This window comes from Mus caroli, chromosome X (genome assembly GCF_900094665.2).
Source record: "Mus caroli chromosome X, CAROLI_EIJ_v1.1, whole genome shotgun sequence".
Lineage (NCBI taxonomy): Eukaryota > Metazoa > Chordata > Mammalia > Rodentia > Muridae > Mus > Mus caroli.
In genome coordinates this window covers 103,166,241-103,187,225 of record NC_034589.1, presented here as the reverse complement: position 1 = coordinate 103,187,225, position 20,985 = coordinate 103,166,241, and positions in this window count along the sequence as shown.

Here is a 20,985-nt window from a genome sequence, read left to right as displayed (position 1 = left end):
ACACACACACACACACACACACACACATGAGTGTAAATTGGTGACTGGATGTTACCTGAAAGCTCCCTCCCTGTTGATTAGCTTTCATAATCCCAGAAATCATAAATGATACATGGAAGAAAGACCTTAACCAGCAGTGCCAGCTATAAGTAGTCATAACAACTGGACTTGAAAGAAATTCCCATTAGTAGACTAGTGGCATTAATATGGTGCAGGTAAGTAACTGCTCTCTGATTGAATTTAAGGCCTAATCCACAGAAGTAAATGCATGCCTGATACTATAAATCTGGCCAACACCCATGACTGGGGATCTCATCCATTATTGCTATTCTTTACATAACTGACTTAGTATCAAACTTATTTCTAAATAATTCTCTAGCTCCATATTAATAAATTAGTTTAATTCTCAGTCCTCATCAAAAAAAGTATCTATATACTAGATTGTGACTAACCTGGAGGCTCACAACTGGTCAAAGTAAAGAGAATAAGTGTCTTGGGAGTGCTCCACTATAAATGAGATCTATATCACACCCCACCCCACAAGACTTAGGAAACTTTGCAGAAGAGTAATCAAACGATTTTAAACACAATAAATACATAGAGCAGGGTTGGGTTGGAGCAGTGTCTTCCAGAAATTACAAGGCCTGTGCACTAAAAGACCCATGTGGTTTCTTGTATAGATTTCAGTTAGTCAACATTCTGTCATATATAAGATATGAATAAATTAGCTGTCACACACCCCCAGCTGAGGAACTATTCACAGTTGACGACTGTTACTGGTGGGGAGAGTTAGTTTCCTTTAGGGGTATGGTCTCTGATATATTGATCATGCTTCGCTGGATATCCCTATATGCATGCATACATGGGTAACAAAATTTAACCTTGGTGAGTCACTTAGAAAAAAGAGGACCCATAGTTTGGGCTGAAAACATTAGTAGAGTCATACAGAAGGAGTTGAAGAGAGAAAGGTGAGTACATATGACAGAAATACATTGTTATGAATGCAAGTCTCTTTGATTAGTTGTGTAGCATAAGAAAAGCATGTAAGCAGAAATAGTCAAGGAATATGAGATAAAGTATTAGCAACAACTCAACATTTTCCTCTGTGTTTTAATGTATGCCTATTTTAAAAGATTATAGTATATTATGAGGACAAGATAAAAATATATGTAATATCATACTTTTACATTGTTCTTTGCTTATTCCACATAGCTAAAATATAGTTTTTCCTATGTAATTTTATATCAGATAACATAAACAAATCTACTATGCTCTAATAATTTACTATTTTTAATTCATTACTTTTATCAGTTTTTATTTGTAGGCAATACAACAATATTGTTACTATTACTCTCAACATGGAAATACTACAGAGAATGTCCAGAGCAATAAGTAACAACATCATCCATAAAGGTATTTTCTTTATTCAAACATGAGCTTACTAATTAAATTTCTTGATGGTGACTATATCAGTATTTGTAAGAAATTTTCTCTTGAATTTAAATGAATCATGATGAAGTGTATGCCTCGAAAATACAAACTCATTTTCTTTCTAATTGTTAAGTGTGTATACTTTGATGACTTACAAATATACTGTTATAAAGAGAGAAGAAACATTAAGTAATTAACAGACTTACTAGTAATTACTTCTTGTTTATGGACCATTCAATCTAGAGCTGATATTTGTTTTGTCTATACACACTGGCAATGCAAAATATATCCCAAAGTAATACAATAATGAATAAATGATTAGTAGAGCACTAGACTATGACAGAAGAAATTCTAAACTTTGGTTGTTTCTTAGTTTCAAGTTCTATGAGTTTAGGCATGTCCTTTGCCCTTTTGAGCACCAATACCTTCTATGGTAAAATCCATTCAGTAACTATAACTGATACCAGCTACATTTTAGTCTATGTACTATATGCTGTAAATGCCAAATGGATTTTGCAAGCAATACTATAATCGTAATGTGATTTTAAAAATAGTGAGATGTTTTCCCTGGTCCTTGTTGCTGGGGCAGACTTTTAGATGGTCTGCTCCCTTGAAGACACCATATTCTGATCCATCCTAGAGAACCCGATGCACACAGCAGTTGATAACACGCTGCACTCAGAGCAGTGAAGCAGTTGAGGAGCCTCTGCACTCAGAGCAGTTGAGGATAAGCTGTACTTGGACCACTTGGACAACACCTTGACTATTCCACTGAAGATCCAAGAGTCTGAAGGCCTCCCAGGAGATCTACTGCTGCCAGGGCACAGATAAGCAGCTTCTCTGAACCTGTGAAGAGCTCCTAGTTGAAAGGCCCCACAGGTGGTCTCAAACAGCCAGGGGCACAGACTGGGAGACCTGAAGCAACCCAGGGACAAAAGAAGCAGACTCCAGAAAGTTACCCAGACCAACAAACACCAGGGATATCCAGATAGCAAAAGGCAAGGCCTTACGCAACAGAAGTCAAAATTTGTGGGCATCATTAGAACCCAGTTCTCCCACCACAGCTAGCCCTGAATAGACCAATACACCTGAAAATCAGGAATATGTCCTAAAATCCTATCTCATGAACATAATAGTGTCCTTTAAGGAGGATATCATTAACTCACTGAAAGAAATACAGGAAAGCACAGGTAAAGAGATGAAGGAATTGAATAAAGCAATCCAAGACCTAAAATTGGAAGTAGAAACAATAAAGAAAACACAAATGAAGGCAAGCCTGGAAACAGAAAAACTAGGAAAGAGGTCAGGAATTACAGATGTAAGTATTACCAACAAAATGCAAGAGATAGAAGATAAAATCTCAGGTGTAGAAGATACATTAGAAGAAATTGACACAACTGTCAAAGAAAATTCAAAATATAAAAACTCCTAACCCAAAGCATCCAAGAAATTCAGAACACAATGAGAAGACAAAATCTAAGAATAATCAGAAGAGAGGAGAATGAAGATATCCAGCTCAAAGGACCTGAAAATGTCTTCAAAAAAATCATAGAAGAAAACTTTCCCAACCTTATAGAAAGAGATAGACATAAAGGTACAAGAAGCCTATACAACATCAAATAAATGTGACCAGAAAAGAAAATCTTCTCATCATGTAATTATCAAAACACTAAATGCACAGAACAGAAAAAGAATATTAAAAGCTGCAATGGAAAAAGGCCAAGTAACATACAAAGGTAGACCTATCAGAATTATACCAGACTTTTCAACAGAGACTATGAAAGGCAGAAGAGCCTGGTAAGAGGTCATGTAGACTCTAAGAGAACACAAATGCCAGCCCAGGGTACTATACCCAACAAAACTCTCAATCAACATAGATGGAGAAACCAAAATATTCCAGAACAAAATCAAATATTCAAACAGTATCTATCTACCTACCCAGGCTTACAAAGTATCCTGGAAGGAAAACTCCAACACAAGGAAGGTACCTACACCAAAGAAAGGACAAGATATTAAACATCTCAAAACAAAGACAAAAGCAGAGAGTCACAAGCACATAAAGCCACCTACAAATACAAACATATCAGGAACCAACAGTCTTCTCTCTTTAATATCTCTCAATATTAATTGACTCAACTCACCTATAATAAGACATAACCTAACAGACTGGATATGCAAACAAGAACCAGCATTTTGCTGAATACAAGAAACACACCTCAACAACAAAGTCGGGCACTATTTCATAGTAAAAGAATGGAAAAAGGTCTTCCAAGCAAATGGTCCCAGGAAAAAGCAGGAGTTTCCATCCTAATATACAATAAAATGGACTTTCAACCAAACATTATCAAGCATAATAAAGGACACTTCACATTCATCAAGGGAAAAAATCCACCAAGACAAAATCTCCATTCTGAACATCTATGCCCCAAATGCAAGAGCACCAAAATTCATAAAAGAAACTTTACTAAAGCTCAAAACACACATTGAACCCCACACAATAATAGTGGGAGATTTCAAAACCCCACTCTCACCAATTGACAGGTCATTGAAACAGAAACTAAACAGACACAGTGAAACTAAGAGAGGTTATGAACCAAAGAGATTTATCAGATATCTACAGAATATTTCACCCTAAAACAAAAGAATACACCTTCTTCTCAGAACCTCATAGTATCTTCTCCAAAATCGATCAGTCACAAAACAATCCACAACCAATACAAGAAGTTTGAAATAGTACCATGCATCCAATCAGACCACCATGGCCTAGTGCTTGTCTTCAATAACAGCAAAAACTACCCAAAGCTCACATATAAGTGGAAACTGAACAACTCTTTACTCAATGATAACTTGATCAGGGAAGAAATAAAGAAAGAAATTAAAGACTTCCTGGAATTTAATGAAAATATTAACACATCATACCCAAACTTGTGGGACACAATGAAAGCAGTGCTAAGAGGAAAGTTCATAGCACTAAGTGTTCTGCTAAAGAATCTAGAGAGATCTTACACTTAACAACTTAACAGCACACCTGAGAGCACTAGAACAAAAAGAAGCAAACTCACCCAAGAGTAGGAAGGAAATAGTCAAACTCAAATGGAACCAAAGAAAACAATATAAAAAAAATCAACAAAACCAGAAGCTGGTTCTTTGAGAGAATCAAGAAGACAGATAAACCCCTAGCCAAACTAACTAAAGTGCCTAGAATCAGTATACAAAATTTAAAAGTCAGAAATGAAAAGGGAGACATAAAAACAGAAACAGGGGGCTGGTGAGATGGCTCAGTGGGTAAGAGCACCCAACTGCTCTTCCAAAGGTCCAGAGTTCAAATCCCAGCAACCACATGGTGGCTCACAACCATCTGTAATGAGATCTGACTCCCTCTTCTGGACTGTCTGAAGACAGCTACAGTGTATTTACATATAATAAATAAATAAATCTAAAAAAAAAAAAAGAAAAAAAAAACAGAAACAGGAAATTCAAAAAAATCATCATATCCTACTATAAAAGCCTATACTAAAAAATATGGAAAATCTAGATGAAATGGATGGTTTTCTAGACAGATGCCACATACAAAAGTCAAATCAAGAGCAGGTAAACTATCTAAACAGGCCCATATTGCACAAGAAAATAAAAGTCATTAAAAACCTCCCAACCAAAAAAAGTCCATGGCCAAATGGATTTAGTGCAGAATTCTACCAAACCTACAAAGAAGGCCTGATCCCAATTTTCCTCTTATAATTCCATAAAATAGAAAGAGAAGGAACAGTACCTAACTCGTTATTTTTTCTTTTTTTTTAAATTAGACATTTTCTTCATTTACATTTCAAATGCTATCCTCACATTTTCTGTATTAATTCCTCTGTTGAGGGACATCTGGGTTCTTTCCAGCTTCTGGCTATAATAAATAAGGCTGTTATGAACATAGTGGAGCATGTGTCCTTATTACAAGTTGGAACATCTTCTGGGTATATGCCCAGGAGAGATATTTTCCCCTTTCCTAGTTTCCTCTCAGAAAATCCCCTCTCCCCCTGCTCCCCAACCCACACACTCCTGCTTCCTGACTCTGGCATGCCCCTATCCTGGGGCATATAATCTTCTCAATATCAAGGGCCTCTCCTCCCATTGATGGCCAAGTATGCCATCTTCTACATATTCAGTTAGAGAAACAAACTCTTGGGGAGAGGTTCCTGGTTAGTTCATATTGTTGTTCCTCCTATAGGGTTGCAGACCCCTTCAGCTCCTTGGGTACTTTCTCTAGCTCCTTCACTGGGGAGCCTGTGTTCCATCCAATAGATGACTATGAGCATCTATTTCTGTATTTGCCAGGCACTGGCATAGCCTTACAGGAGACAGCTACATCAGTGTTCTGTCAGCAAAATCATGTTGGCATATACAATAGTGTCTGGGTTTGGTGGTTGTTTATGGGATGGATCCCTGGTTGGGGCAGTCTCTGGATGGTCCTTCCTTCAGTTTCAGCTCCGAACATTCAATGAAGCCACAATTACACTTATAACCACCCAAGGATCCCGCCAAAAAGAACTTCAGAACAATCTCACTTATAAATATTGATGCAAAAAATACTCAATAAAATTCTTGCAAACCAAATTCAAGAACACATCAAAACCATCATTCACCACAATCAAGTAAGCTTCATCCAAGGGATTCAAGTTTGGTTTAATATATGAAAATCCATTAATGTAATCCAATATATAAACTAACTCAAAGAGAAAAAATCACATGATTATCCCCTTAGATGGAGAAAAAGCATTTGACAAAATACAACACACTGTCATGTGAAAAGTATTGGAGAGATCAGGAATTCAAGGCCCATGCCTAAACATAATAAAAGCAATTTACTGCAAACCAACAGCCAATATCAAATTAAATGGAGACATACTTGAAGCAATCCCACTGAAATCAGGGACAAGACAAGGATGCCCACTCTCCCCATATCTCTTCAGTATTGCATTCAACGTGTTATCTAGAACAATATGGCAACAAAAAGAGAACAAGGGGAAACAAATTGGTAAAGAAGAAATAAAGATACCACTATTTTGAAGTGATATGATAGTATACATAAGTGACCCCCAAAATTCTACCAAAGAACTTCTCCAGCTCATAAACAACTTCAGCAAAATAGCCATATATAAAATTAATTCAAAAAAATCAGTAGCCTTCATTTATACAAATGATAAACAGGCTGAGAAAAACCTAGGAAAACATCTCCCTTCACAATAGCCACAAATAATATAAAATATTTTGGAGTAACCCTAAACAAACAAGTGAAAGACCTGTATGACAATAATTTCAAGTATCTCATGAAAGAAATTGAAGAGGATATCAAAAAATGGAGAGATCTCCCATGCTCATGAATTGGCAGAATGAACATAATAAAATGGCCATCTATAGATTCAATGAAATCCCCAAAAAAATCCCAACATAATTCTTCAAAGAAAAGGAAAGAGCAATTCTCAAATTCATCTGGAAAGGCAAAAAAAACAGAATAGCAGAAACAATTCTTAACAATAAAAGAACAGCTGGAATAATCACCATCTATAACCTCAAGCTTTACTAAAGACCAATAGTGATAAAAACTGCATGGTCTTGGTACAGATACAGACATGTTGATCAATCACTGGAATAGAATTGAAGACCCAGCCATAAAACCACACCCTTATTGGTCACTTGATCTTTGTCAAAGATGCCAAAAATATACAGTGGAACAAAGAAAACATCTTCAATAAATGGTGGTGGTATAACTGGCTGTCTGTATAGAAGAATGGAAATAGACCCATTCTTGTCACCTGGTACAAAGCTCAAGTCCAAGTGGATCAAGGACCTCAACATAAAACCAGATACACTGAATCTAATAGAAGAGAAATTGGGAAAGATCCTTGAACTCATTGGCACAGGTGGAAATTTCCAATACAGAACTACAGTGGCTCATTATCTAAGATCAAGAATTGATCACTGGGACCTCATAAAACTGGAAAGCTTCTGTAAGACAAAGGACATAGTCAATAAGACAAATCTGCAACCTACAGATTGGGAAAAAACTTCACTAATCCCACATCCGATAGAGGGTGAATATCCAAAATATATGAAGAACTCAAGAAATTAATCACCAAAAAACCAAGCAACCCTATCAAAAATGGGATATAGAACTAAACCAAGAATCCACAACTGAGGAATAATGAATGGATAAGAAGCACCTAGAGAAATGTTCAAAATCATTATTAATCAGACAAATGCAAATCAAAATGACCCTGAGATTCTACCTTTACACCATTCAGAATGGCTAAGATCAAAACCTCAGGTGACAACACATGTTGAAGAGGATGTGGAGAAAGAGGAACACTCCTCGATTGCTGGTGGGATTGCAAACTGGTACACAGCTCTGAAAATCAATCTGGAGTTTCTTCAGAAAAATTGGAAATAGATCTACCTGAAGATCCCAGCTATACCACTCTTGGGAATATAACCAAAAGATGCCCCAGCATGCCACAAGGGCCAGTGTTCAACTGAGATCATAGCGGCCTTATTTGTGATAGCCAGTAACTGGAAACAACCTAGATATCCCACGACAAAAGAATGGATACAGAAAATGTAGTTCATTATACAATGGATTATTACTCAGCTATTAATAACGAGGACATCCTGAGTTTTGCAAGCAAATGGATAGCACTAGAAAATTTCATCCTGAGTGAGGTAACAGACCCAAAAGGACAAGCATGGTATGTACTCACTAATAAGTGGATATTAGCAAAAAATTACAAAATACCCAAGATACAGTCCTCAGAACTGAAAAAGTTCAACAAGCTGAAGTGCCCAAATGAGGATGACTCAGTCCCACTTGGGAGGGTGAAGAAGGCAATCACAAGTGGGGAGAGAGGGAGGGACTTAGGACAGAAAGTGGGAAAGTGAAAGGGGGTGGGGGAGAGGGGAACCTGATCTGGTATTGGGTGAGGGAAAAGGACTGAAGCCCTGAGGACTAGCAGAAAGAAGGGAAACAATCAACCTCAGGAGATAGGAGGTTGGGGAAACCCTCCAGAATACACTAGAGTCCTGGGAGGCAAGAGATTCTCAGGACTCAAAGGGAGGAACCTTAGATGAAATGCCAAATAATAGGGAGAGGAACTTATAGAGCCTACCTCCAGCTGGAACACAGGATATCAAGTGAGGGATGTGGTTGTCATCCCACAGTCACAACTCTGATTCATAATTGTTCCTATCAGAAAGAATTACAGGAATAGAAATGGAGAGGAGCCTGAGGAAAAAAATGTCCAGTGACAGTGTGATCCAGCTCAAGGTGAGGTCCCAAGGACTGACACAGACGCTATGGAATGCTCAGAAAAAGGGACCTATCATGATTGCCCTCCAAAAGACCCACCAAGCAGCTGAAAAAGTCAGATGCAGATATGTGCACCCAACCAATGGACAGAAACAGCTAACCCCTGTTATTGAAATAGGGAAGGTTGAAAGAAGCTGAGAAGAAGGGGGATCCTGTGGGAGGACCAGCAGTCTCAATTAATCTGGACCCCTGAGATCTCTCAAAAACTGGACCACCAAACAGATTGCATACACCAGCTGATATGAGGCCCCCAACATACATAGAGTAGAGTCTTTCTGGGTCTGTGTTCATTCATAGATGTTTCACCTAACCCTCAAGAGACTAGATGCCCCAGGGGCTTTAGAGGTCAGATGTTGTGGGTGGTGGGGATATCCACGTGGAGACAAAGGGGTGGGTAGGAGTAATGGGATGTGGAACAGCCAGAGGGTAGACAGAGTGGGGGGGGGATAAAATATGGAGTGTAAAATAATTAATTAATTTTAAAATTTCAAGAAAAAAGTGAGATAAATGATATCAAATACTTGTAGCACTAGTTGATTTCAAATATGATAACCAGTTATGAATTTCTATTTGGCATCTGCAGACGTTGCTCAGGGCTGTCAATCACTGTTTCCTGAGGAATATGAGCAAATTGTATCTAATCACAGTTTAAAGGGAATATATGGAAGCCTAGATAATATTCTATAAGAGAAACCAGGAGTGTGTCTCTCATCCCACCAAAAATGTCTCTCAAGTTAAATAATTCATCATTTAATAATGAATCCACCATTAAAAATGTATTTACTTAGAGTCAGCCATAGAAGCTTACATTTGCAATTAAAATACTTATGGAGATAGAGGAAAAAAGATCACAAGTTTGATACTAGCCTGGGTTGTAATGTGAGACTATATTTCATAAAACAAGAAGCAAGCAAATAAAAGTAAATGTATCCCAGGATCTCTTTAGAAAGAATATACCCTTAGAAATGGTTTCACCTTAAAAGTAATTCACATTGAAAAATCAGTAAGTCTTCTGTAACATTAATCCTAAAATCCTTTAATAATGATAGATATGATTGTGATGAGTGTGTACTAACTATAAATTCCAGAAATGGATGATCTTTGAAAAGTAAAGTCATACAAAAACAAAGAATGGTAGCAATGGAGGTCAAACTGAATTTTTTTTTAGTAACCAGGTCTGGTATTAAAACATTCCTTATCCACACCACTTCGTAGTGAGTCATACTTGGTTTAGGTTTTTCTTTCTGTTTGTTTGTTTGTTTGCTTGCTTGTTTTTGTAGTTTTTTTTTTCTTTACTGGAGAACTGCTTCAAATAGTAAATGCATCTTCGATATGAAGACATTCCAAGAAAAATAAACCAGGTTAACCGTGGTTGATGAGCGGTTTTATAATATAATTGTATGTTAATTTTCTGAAATATAAGTTGGAGCAAAGCTTTTGACTCCACTGTAAACTTCTCAATAAAATAGCCTTTCAGAGCAGACTACAGTTACAGAATAGCAGTGAAAATGACATATGTCAGGCCTGAAGTGAAAATATTTCCTTCTGAGCACTCATCTGGGAAAATATCTTTTAAATCTATGAACTGGACCAAACTTTTGAGTTGTTTTCTCCCTCAAATTTCTACATTACTTTTAAGAAGTAAAATGATTTAAAAGTCAGAAGAAGGACATTTTTTTACAAACTAACCAACCAAAGTAACATGTTTTAATATGAGAACAAACCTGTAACAATATCCATTCAACCGAGATTCCTTGCTTCCCAGGTTTCATATCTACTTTGTCTGAATCAGCTTAGAACAAAAACCATTAAAATTAAAAATAAACATTAAGAAAATAAAACCCTCTAATATGTAGGTTTTTCAAATTATGACTTTCCTTTAATGGGTAACTAAAGTCCCACAATTTTTAAAGAATACATTAGATTTCTGGTTACCTCTTCTTCAATATCCAAAGTTCCATTGTTAGAATCAAAAGTTCCACAAGTCTCTGTTGCAAGTAACCAATATTCAGTTCCAAATGCTACCAAAAACAGAACAACGCCAATAGCACCAACAATTCCCGCCACAAGAGCAATGGTTCCAATCTTCATGATAGAAGTACTATGTTCTTTGCTAAAATTGCATGCAGAAGAAGCACTGAAGTGAGCAGTTGCTAAGCACAGCCTGTGGGTCTCAATAGAAGTCACTATTTTAAGACTGGGATTAGCATCTTTTTGTGGTTGGTCTAGGTTTCACCAGGCTGTGGGAGAAGAGCTATTAAAAGCAGATGACCTGGTTCAATTAAGCCAATGGTGTATCTAACACAAATCTTCCCCCCTCTCACACACAGATAAGCATATACAGACAGACCAGTTCCATACAATAATTAACAATAGATAAATGAAAGTAAGCCAGCAACTTCTACTCTAAGTGAAATTAGTGAAATCTATAAATAAGCATTTACGCTGAGGGAAGATCAGAGATTGTAATGATTACCTGGGAAATTCTAATAAACATCACTTAGTAATAAATGTGTACAAATAACTATATAATATATAGTATAAAACACAGTACAAACATATTGGCTTTGAAGACTCATCACTACATCTATGAACACAACTCTGTACTAATGGAAGGAAAACTTTAAATTTAACTGTTAAAGAAAAGATTACAATTTCTCCTCTAATAGCTATAATTCTTTAACTATAAGTTGATGTAAGAACTAAAGTATGCAGGTATTAAGAAAGATATATAATCAAATTATTATTTATTTATTCATTCATTTTTTAATTGTATTTGGAAAACAGTTCCAGAATGTGAGATCAGAGCTCCTCTTTATTAACAGGGATAGACAAGTGAGTGGACAGAATGTTGTAATATTAAGAATGATCTGCATAGTTATCTGGAGTTTGAATCTGTATAGTTATCTGCAGTTTGAGTCTCACTTATTCCACATACTAGATTGTGGCTTTGAACAAGCCTCTAAATTACAGTCTCTGTACTATTAAAATACTGATAGAATAATGCCTCTCATAAATTTCTGACTAAGGTATGAATCAAATAATAACTGGCATATGATAAGCAAATAATAAGTCTTTTTAAAATCTTCATATGAAAAATTTCTATGCTGATTATCATAAAAGGAAGCATTGCATATTTCATCTGTTTTTATGGTACCTATTATTGATTAGAAAAAAAGTTGTACAATATGCATCAAATAAAATATTACAGAACATATCGTAAAATAATTATCATTAGCAAGATAAAAAATAGAAATTGAATTATTTATTATGCCGAGTAACATGTGACCACTTCTGGGAACTAGAATGTTATATAGGATGTCCTACCTGAGCTGGATCCCAATTCGGGCCTATCACTGGACCTCCTTTTCCTCAGGCTCTTCTCCATTTTTTGTTCCTGCAATTTCTTCAGAAAGGAACAATTCTGTGTCAAAGTATTTGACAATGGGATGGCAACCCTATCCCTTCACTTGTTGCCCTGTCTTTATACTGGAGGTGGACTCTACAAGTTCCCTCTCTCTTCTAAGGTCCCCTTTGAGTCCTGACAGTCTCTCACCTCCCAGGTCTCTGGTACATTCTAGAGGGTCCCTCTAACCTCCTACCTCCTGAGGATGCCCATTCCACTTATTTCTTCTGGCCCTCAGGACTTCAGTTCTGTTCCCCCTCTCCCCCCATCTCCCTTCATGGCCTGACACTAATACTGATGCTATGGTGTGCTTACAAACAACAAACTGTGGCCTATCCTGACTACCCTTGGAAAGGTCCAACAAACAGTGAAAAGAGCCAGATGCAGATATTTGCACCCAACCAATGGACAGAGGCTGCTGACCCCTGTTGTTGAATTAGGGAAAAGTTGGAAGAAGTTAAGGAGGAGGGTGACTCTATAGGAAGACCAGCAATCTCAATTAACCTGGATCCAAAGGATCTCTTAAGACACTGGACCAACAACCAGGCAGCATATACCAGCTGATATGAGGCCCTCAACACACACACAGCAGGGGACTGCAGGGTCTGGACTCAGTCAGAGAAGGTGCACCTAACCCTTGAGAGATTTGGGACCCCAAGGAGTTGGGGAGGCCTGGTTTGGTGATAGAGGTGGGGACATTCTCTTGGAGTAGGGGACGGGGAAGAGGGGTGGAATGTGGAGCAGTCTGAGGGTGGAGCAGGAGATGGATAAAGTCTGGACTATAAAAGAAGATTAAAAAATAAATAAAAAAGAAAAAATTTTCATTTACCTTAAGTGAATTAAAAAAATAAAGAACTAGTACCTCTGATTATTTATAGAGAGATGGAGAGAGAGGAAAAGAGAGACAGAGTCAGAGAGGAAGCACAGAAATGAGATATAGAGGTTCAAAGAATGTTACAGCAGCTCAGAGAACCAAAGAATATGAAGGATTTAGACAGGTGGCAGAGTAGAGATTGAAAGACATGTGCAGCTGTCCCAGGAAGACAGGCGTTGTCCAAATGCCCCAGGAGACTTACTATCTAACTTCAATTCCTCATATCATATGAAGAATGCAAACTTTTCCCAAAATTTCCAGACTAGCCATCTAAAAGCATTTTCTTTAAGTGAAAAACAGTTAGGAAAGCCATGTATGAAAAGAAAAAAAAATCAAAATCACCTTCAATTAGGAAAGTCGGCTTCTATTTTTCAGGCCAAGAAAGATCCTTATTGTCATTAAACTAAAAGCATATTACAGAGTCTTGTGAAAATTTTTCTGGTAAGGAAATTTATCATTTTCATTATTTCTTAGTATATACTCATGCTACTTTTAGAGGCCTCTGGTCAAAGTAAATGAACAGAGCACTAGATTCTTAAAGAAATAGAATATGTGGAGATGAGGATGTGCTGCTACGTGGAAATTACTCAACCCTTTTTATTAAAGAAACAACTTATATCAGTAAGAGAGGCAGAACTGGAGATTCAAGAGTGGTATGGATCACACTGATGTGAGTAGCCTGATCTGCCATCTGAGGCAGGGGTGAGGTCTTGGACAGTGATGCCACTGTGGGCCATGTCTGGGTCCGTGGTCATCTAGCAGCAGTCTTAGTGAATATTTATGGCTCAAGCTGCAATAAAAGGCCTCAGGAATGTTGTTGGTTTGAGTTGCCTCCTGAAATCATTTCAAAGTCCAAGGGCTGCACAGAGCCAGCCCCAACCCTTGCTTGAGCAACTTTAGAGAGATGACCACCTAGGGTGTGAGAGCTGGCCATTTCTCTAGCCAGAGCAGTGCTGGAGAATTGGCCCTAATGGCATGGGTGTAGAAGATCTGACTCTGATGGCATGACTGTGGGAAAGCCAACTCTGCATCTTACCAGCTTCCAGAAGCAAAAAAGCTTTCCCCACATCTCACCTGGACAAAGCGGGAGAGTTGGCCCTGATGGTTTGCGTGAAGAAGAGCTGGAGAGCTGTACAACACAGTCACCACCCTGGCTCAGATCCAGGGCCTTGACTTAACATATCCTAATATCTACCCCATCTATGAACTACTTGAGCATGTGAAGGGACCATCCCTGCAGAACCAAAGCTGCAGCATCTCCATTACACAGGGTACCAGTGCCAGATAGCCAAGAGGAGTACCAGTGAGGAACTAGTATTGTTGGTATAACAAAAGTCACAGGCCTAGAACCACACCAATTACTCAGTGCAATGGGCATTTGACACAGCATGACTCACTAGAGCTTTCAGAAGATGGTTCTTTTTATGTTATTTTTTTCTTCTTATTGTTGTTGTTGTTTTCTTCATAGGGGAAAAGATTGGAAAACTGGACAGTGGATATAGAGGGATAGGAAGATGAGTGGGATTGGGGTATATAATGCAAAATTTACAAAGAAGCAATAAAATCAGTTTTTAAAACACCATTAAAAAGAAAAGATACATACATACACACACACATACATACATACATACATACATATATTTTTTTCTCACTACCATCCCACTGCCTGTAACTACCAAAATCCTTGGATTCTACTGTGTTTAAAAAAAATTCAATTACAAAATTTCAATGTGAATGGCTAACATTACTTTTTGTTTTGAAAGTACGGGGGTTGAAAATAGGGCTTCAGATATGCTATACAAGTGTTCTACCACTGAGCTCTTTAGCTTTGCTGATGCATTTCCTAAAAGAAAAAAATATTGATAAATTTTAGTCATTCATTTCAGAGAAAAGTTTTGACATTTATTAAAATGATATTAAACTTATTTCTATAGGCTTATAATATGGATTTATGCAAGTTGATATTCTAAGTTTAAAAATATAGACAATCCATTAATATAATCCACTATATAAACAAACTCAAAGAAAAAAAATCACATGATCATCCCCTTAGATGAAGAAAAAGCATTTGACAAAATACAACACACTGTCATGTGAAAAGTATTGGAGAGATCAGGAATTCAAGACCCATATGTAAACATAATAAAAGCAATATACTGCAAACCAAAAGCCAATATCAAATTAAATGAAGACATACCTCAAGCAATCCCACTGAAATCATGGACAAGACAAGGATGCCCACTCTCCCATATCTATTCAATATAGTACTCAAAGTGTTAGAAAAATAAGATGACAAAAATAGATCAAGGGATACACACTGTTAAAGAAGAAATAAAGGTATCGATATTTGCAGATGATATGATACTATACATAAACAACCACAAAAAATTCTACCATAGAACTTCTTCAGCTGATAAACAACTTCAGCAAAGTGGCCAGATATTAAATTTACGCAAATATATCAGTAGCCTTGTGAAACTCAAAGGATAAATGGGCTGAGAAAGAAATTAGGAAAACAACTCCCTTTATAATTGCCACAAATGATATAAAATATCTTGGGTTAAACCTAAACAAACAAGTGAAAAACCTGTAGACAATAAGTCCAAGTCTCTCAAGAAAGAAATCGGAAAGCATCTCAGAAAATGGAGAGAGCTCTCATGCCCATAGACTGGCAGAATTAACATAGTAAAAATGGCCAACCTACCAAAGGCAATCTATAGATTCAGTGCAATCCCCATCAAATTCCCAGCATAATTCTTCAAAGAAATAGAAAGAGAAACTCTCAAATTCACCTGGAAACGCAAAAAACTCAGAGTAGGGAAAACAATTCTTAACAATAAAAGAAAACCTGAAGGAATCACCATCCCTGTCCTCAAGCTTTACTATTGAGCAGTAGTGATAAAACCTGCATGGTACTTGTAAAGAGACAGACATGTTGATCAATGGAATAGAATTGAAGACACAGAAGTAAAAACACACACTTAGAGGCGCATGGCCTTAGACAAAGCTGCCAAAAATATACAATAGTACAAAGAAAGCATCTTCAATAAATGATGCTGATCTAACTGTCTGTATGTAGAAGAATGAAAATAGACCCATATGTGTCACCTTGTATAAAGCTCAAGTCCAAGTGAATCAAGGACCTCAATATAAAACCAGACACTGAATCTAATAGAAGAGAAAGTGGTAAAGAACCTTGAACTCATTGGCACAGGTGGAAATTTCCAAAACAGAACTACAATGGCTCATTATCTAACATCAAGAATTGATAAATGGGACCTCCATGAAACTGCAAAGCTTCTGAAAGGCAAAGATAAATTTATAAATAAGTACAAGAAAGGGTGTTGGAAAAAATGAAAGGAATTAGAAAGGGGAGGAATAGTTGAGGATGCAAATACAATAATTTCATATGTTAAATCTTCAAATAAGAATGTCTTTTTATTAGATATTTTCTTCATCTACATTTCAAATGCTATCCTGAAAGTCCCTCTACCCTCCCCATGCCCTGATCCCCAAACTACCCACTCCTGCTTCCTGGCCTATGCATTCCCCTGTATGGAGGCATATAATCTTCACAAGACCACGGGCCTCTCCTCCCAATGATAGCAGACTAGGCCATCTTCTGCTACATGTGCAACTAGAGACACAAGATCTGGGGGGTACTTGTTAGTTCATATTGCTGTTCCTCCTATAGGGTTGAAGACCCCTTCAGCTCCTTGGGTACTTTCTCTAGCTGCTCCATTGGGAGCCCTGTATTTCATCCAATAGAAGATGTCTGTGAGCATCCACTTCTGTATTTGCCAGGCACTGGCATAGCCTCAAAAGAGGTAGCTATATCAGAGTCTTGTCAGCAAAATCTTGCTGGCATATGCAATAGTGTCTGGGTTTAGTGGATGATTATGGGGTGTATCCCCGGGTGGGGCAGTCTCTGGATAGTCCATCCTTCCATCTCAGCTCCAAACATTGAATAACTCCCTCCATGAGTATTTTGTTCCCCATTCTAAGAAGGAACGAAGTATACACACTTAAGTCTTTCTTCTTCTTGAGTTTCATATGTTTTGCAAATTATATGTTGGGTATTCTAAGTTTCTGGGCTAATATCCACTTATCAGTGAGTACATATAATGTGAGTTCTTTTGTGATTGGGTTATCTCACTCAGGATAATTTCCTCAAGATTCATCCATTTGCCTAAGAATTTTATAACTTCATTGTTTTTAATAGCTGAGTAGTACTCCATTGTGTAAATGTACCACATTTTCTCTATCCATTCCTCTGTTGAGGGACATTTTGGTTCTTTCCAGCTTCTGGCTATTATAAATAAGGCTGCTATGAACATAGTGAAGCATGTATCCTAATTAAAAGTTAGAACATCTTCTGGGTATATGCCCAGGAGAGGGATTGCTGGATCCTCGGGTAGTACTCTGTTCAATTTTCTGAGAAACCACCAAACTGATTTCCATAGTGTTTTACAAGATTGCAATCCCACCAACAATGGAGAAGTGTTCCTCTTTCTCCTTATCCTCATCAGCATCTGCTGACACCAGAATTTTTAATCTTAGCTATTTTGACTGGCGTGAGGTACAGTCTCAGGTTTGTTTTGATTTGCATTTTCATGATGATTAAAGATGTTGAACATTTTTTTCAGGTGCTTCTCATTCATTCGGTATTCCTCACTTGAAAATTATTTGTTTAGCTCTATACCCCATTTTTAAATAGGGTTATTTGATTTTCTGGAGTCAATCTTCTTGAGTTCTTTTTATATATATATATATATATATATATATATATATATATATATATATATATATATATATATATTGGATATTAGTCCCTTATCCTGATCTAAAGATCCTTTCCCAATCTGATGGTGGCCTTTTTGTCTTATTGACAGTGTCTTTTGCCTTACAGAAGCTTTGCAATTTTAAGAGTTCCTATTTGTTGATTCTTGATCTTACAGCACAAGCCATTGCTGTTCTGTTCAGGAATTTTAAACCTGTTCCCATATCTTCAAGACTCCCCCCCCCCCACCGCTTTCTCCTCTACAAGTTTCACTGTCTCTGGTTTTATGTGGAGTTCCTTGATCCACATAAACTTGAGCTTATTACAAGGAGATAGGAATGGATCAATTCACATTCTTCTACATGATAATCATCAGTTGTGCCAGCACCATTTCCTGAAAATGCTGTATTTTTCCACTGGATGGTTTTAGCACCCTTGTCAAGATCAAGTGAACAGAGAGGTATGTGGGTTCATTTCTGGGTCTTCAATTCTATTCCATTGGTCTGCCTGTTTATTGTTGTACAAGTATCATGCAGTTTTTATCACAATTGCTCTGTAGTGCAGCTTAATATCAGGCATGGTGATTCCCCAGAGGTTCTTTTATTGTTGAGAACAGTTTTTGCTACCCTAGATTTTTTTGGTATTCCAGATGAATTTGCAAATTGCCCTTTCTAACTTGGTGAATAACTGAGTTGGAATTTGGATGGGGATTGGATTGAACCTGTAGACTCCTTTTGGAAAGATAATCATTTTTACTATATTAATCCTGTCAATCCATGAGCAATGCGAGACTTTTCCATTTTCTGAGATCTTTGATTTCTTTCTTCATAGACCTAAAGTTCTTATCATAAAGATCTTTCACTTCCTTAGAGTCACACCAAGGTATTTTATATTATTTATGACTAATGTGAAGGGTGTTGTTTCCCTACTTTATTTCTCAGCCTGTTTATCCTTTGTGTAGAGAAAGGCCAAGGATTTATTTGAGTTAATTTTATACCCAGCTACTTTACAAAAGCTGTTTATCAGGTTTAGGGGCTCCCTGATGTAAATTTTAGGGTCACTTATATATAATATCATCTGCAAATAGTTATATTTTTACTTCTTCCTTTCCAATTTGTATCCCCTTGATCTCCTTTTAAGGTCTAATTCCTCTGGCTAGTACATCGAGTACTATATTGAATAGGTAGGGAGAAAGTGGGCGGCCTTGTCTAGTCCCTGATTTTAGTGGGATTGCTTCAAGTTTCTCTCCATTTAGTTTGATGTTGGCTACTGGTTTGCTATATATTGCTTTTATTATGTTTAGGTATGGACCTTGAATTCTTGATCTTTCCAAAACTTTTTATCATGAATGGATGTTGGGTTTTGTCAAATGCTTTTTCAGCATCTTGCAAGATGATCATGTGGTTTTTTTTTTCTTTTAGTTTGTTTATATAGTGGATTACTTTGATGGATTTCCATATATTAAACCATCCCTGCATCCCTGTGATGAAGCCTACTTGATTATGATAGATGATTGTTTTGATGTGTTCTTGGATTCGGTTAGTGAGAAACTTATTGAGTATTTTTGCATCAATATTCATAAGGGAAATTGGTCTAAAATTCTCTTTCTTTGTTGGGTCTTTCTGTGGTTTAGGTATCAGAGTAATTGTGACTTCATAGAATGAATTTGGTAGAGTACCTTCTGTTTCTATTTTGTGAAATAGTTCAAGGAGATTTGGAATTAGGTCTTCTTTGATGGTCTGATAGAACTCTGCACTAAACCCATCTGGTCCTGGGCTTTTTCTTTTGGTTTCGAGATGACTATTGACCAGTTCTATTTCTTTAGAGGAGATGGGACTGTTTAGATCATTAATCTGATCCTGATTTAATTTTGGTACCTGGTATCTGTCAAGGAAATTGGCCATTTCATCCAGGTTTTCCAGTGTTGTTGAGTATAGCCTTTTGTAGTAGGATCTGGTGTTGGTAATGACATACTCAGGTTCTGTTGTTATGTGTCCCTTTTCATTTCTGATTTTGTTAATTAGGATACTGACCCTGTGTCCTCTAGTTAGTCTGGCTTAGGGTTTATCTATCTTGTTGATTTTCTCAAAGAACCAGTTCCTGGTTTGGTTGATTCTTCCTATAGTTCTTTCCATTTTCACTTGGTTGATTTCAGCCCTAAGTTTGATTATTTCCTGCTGTCTACTTCTCTTGGGTGAATTTGCTTCCTTTTTCTCTAGAGCTTTTAGGTGTGCTGTCAAGCTGCTAGTGTGTGCTCTCTCTATTTTCTTTTTGGTGGCACTCAGAGCTATGAGTTTTCATCTTAGTAATGCTTTCATTGTGTCCTATAAGTTTGGGTTATTTTGGGACTTCATTTTCATTAAGCTCTAAAAAGTCTTTAATCACTTTCTTTATTTCTTCCTTGACCAAGTGACCCTGTCCAAGAAGACCTGTTGCTTCTGCGGCCCATGTCATCTCCTACACAGACTGGTCTCTGAGAGACCCAGGATACAAGATGGTGCTCTCACCTGAGTCCCAGGGTCAGAGCCCACTCTAGAGGCCAGCTCTCCTCAGTGATCCTAAGATCCTAAGTTTTCTAGGGCACCTGCAGCATGGTGAGTCCTCTGTGGACCTTGGGACCATGTGCTTAGTTTGTGACCAAGGTGGTGTGGGGCTGATGCCAACCGAAAGGAATGAACCCCAGCTGCTGGTCAGGCAGGTTTCCTTTGTCCCTGTTCCTGCTGGCACAAGCACCTCCAGGTTGTTTTGGAACAGATTTTGCATTACACTCACCAATGATCCCAAAATCCTGGGTGTGCTAGGGTGCCTGCAGCATGGGTGCCCTCTGGGGACCGTGGTACCGCCTGCCGTGTTTGTGCCCAACATCAAATAAGAATGGCTTAAAAGATATAAAAACATACTTAAAAAACAGGCAGACTTGCCGAGAGTATTCTGCATGGGCCCCAGACATCTGGCCACTTTCCTGGCCAGAGGAAAGCGGTCGGGCCAGCCCGGGAGCACTTTGCCTGAGCATCCACAGCAGGCATCTTGGTTCCACGACCCCGCCAAGTGTATTCTGCACAGCTCCAGAGATTATCAGATGGCGAAAGGCAAACATAAGAATCCTACTAACAGAAATCAAGACCACTCACCATCATCAGAAC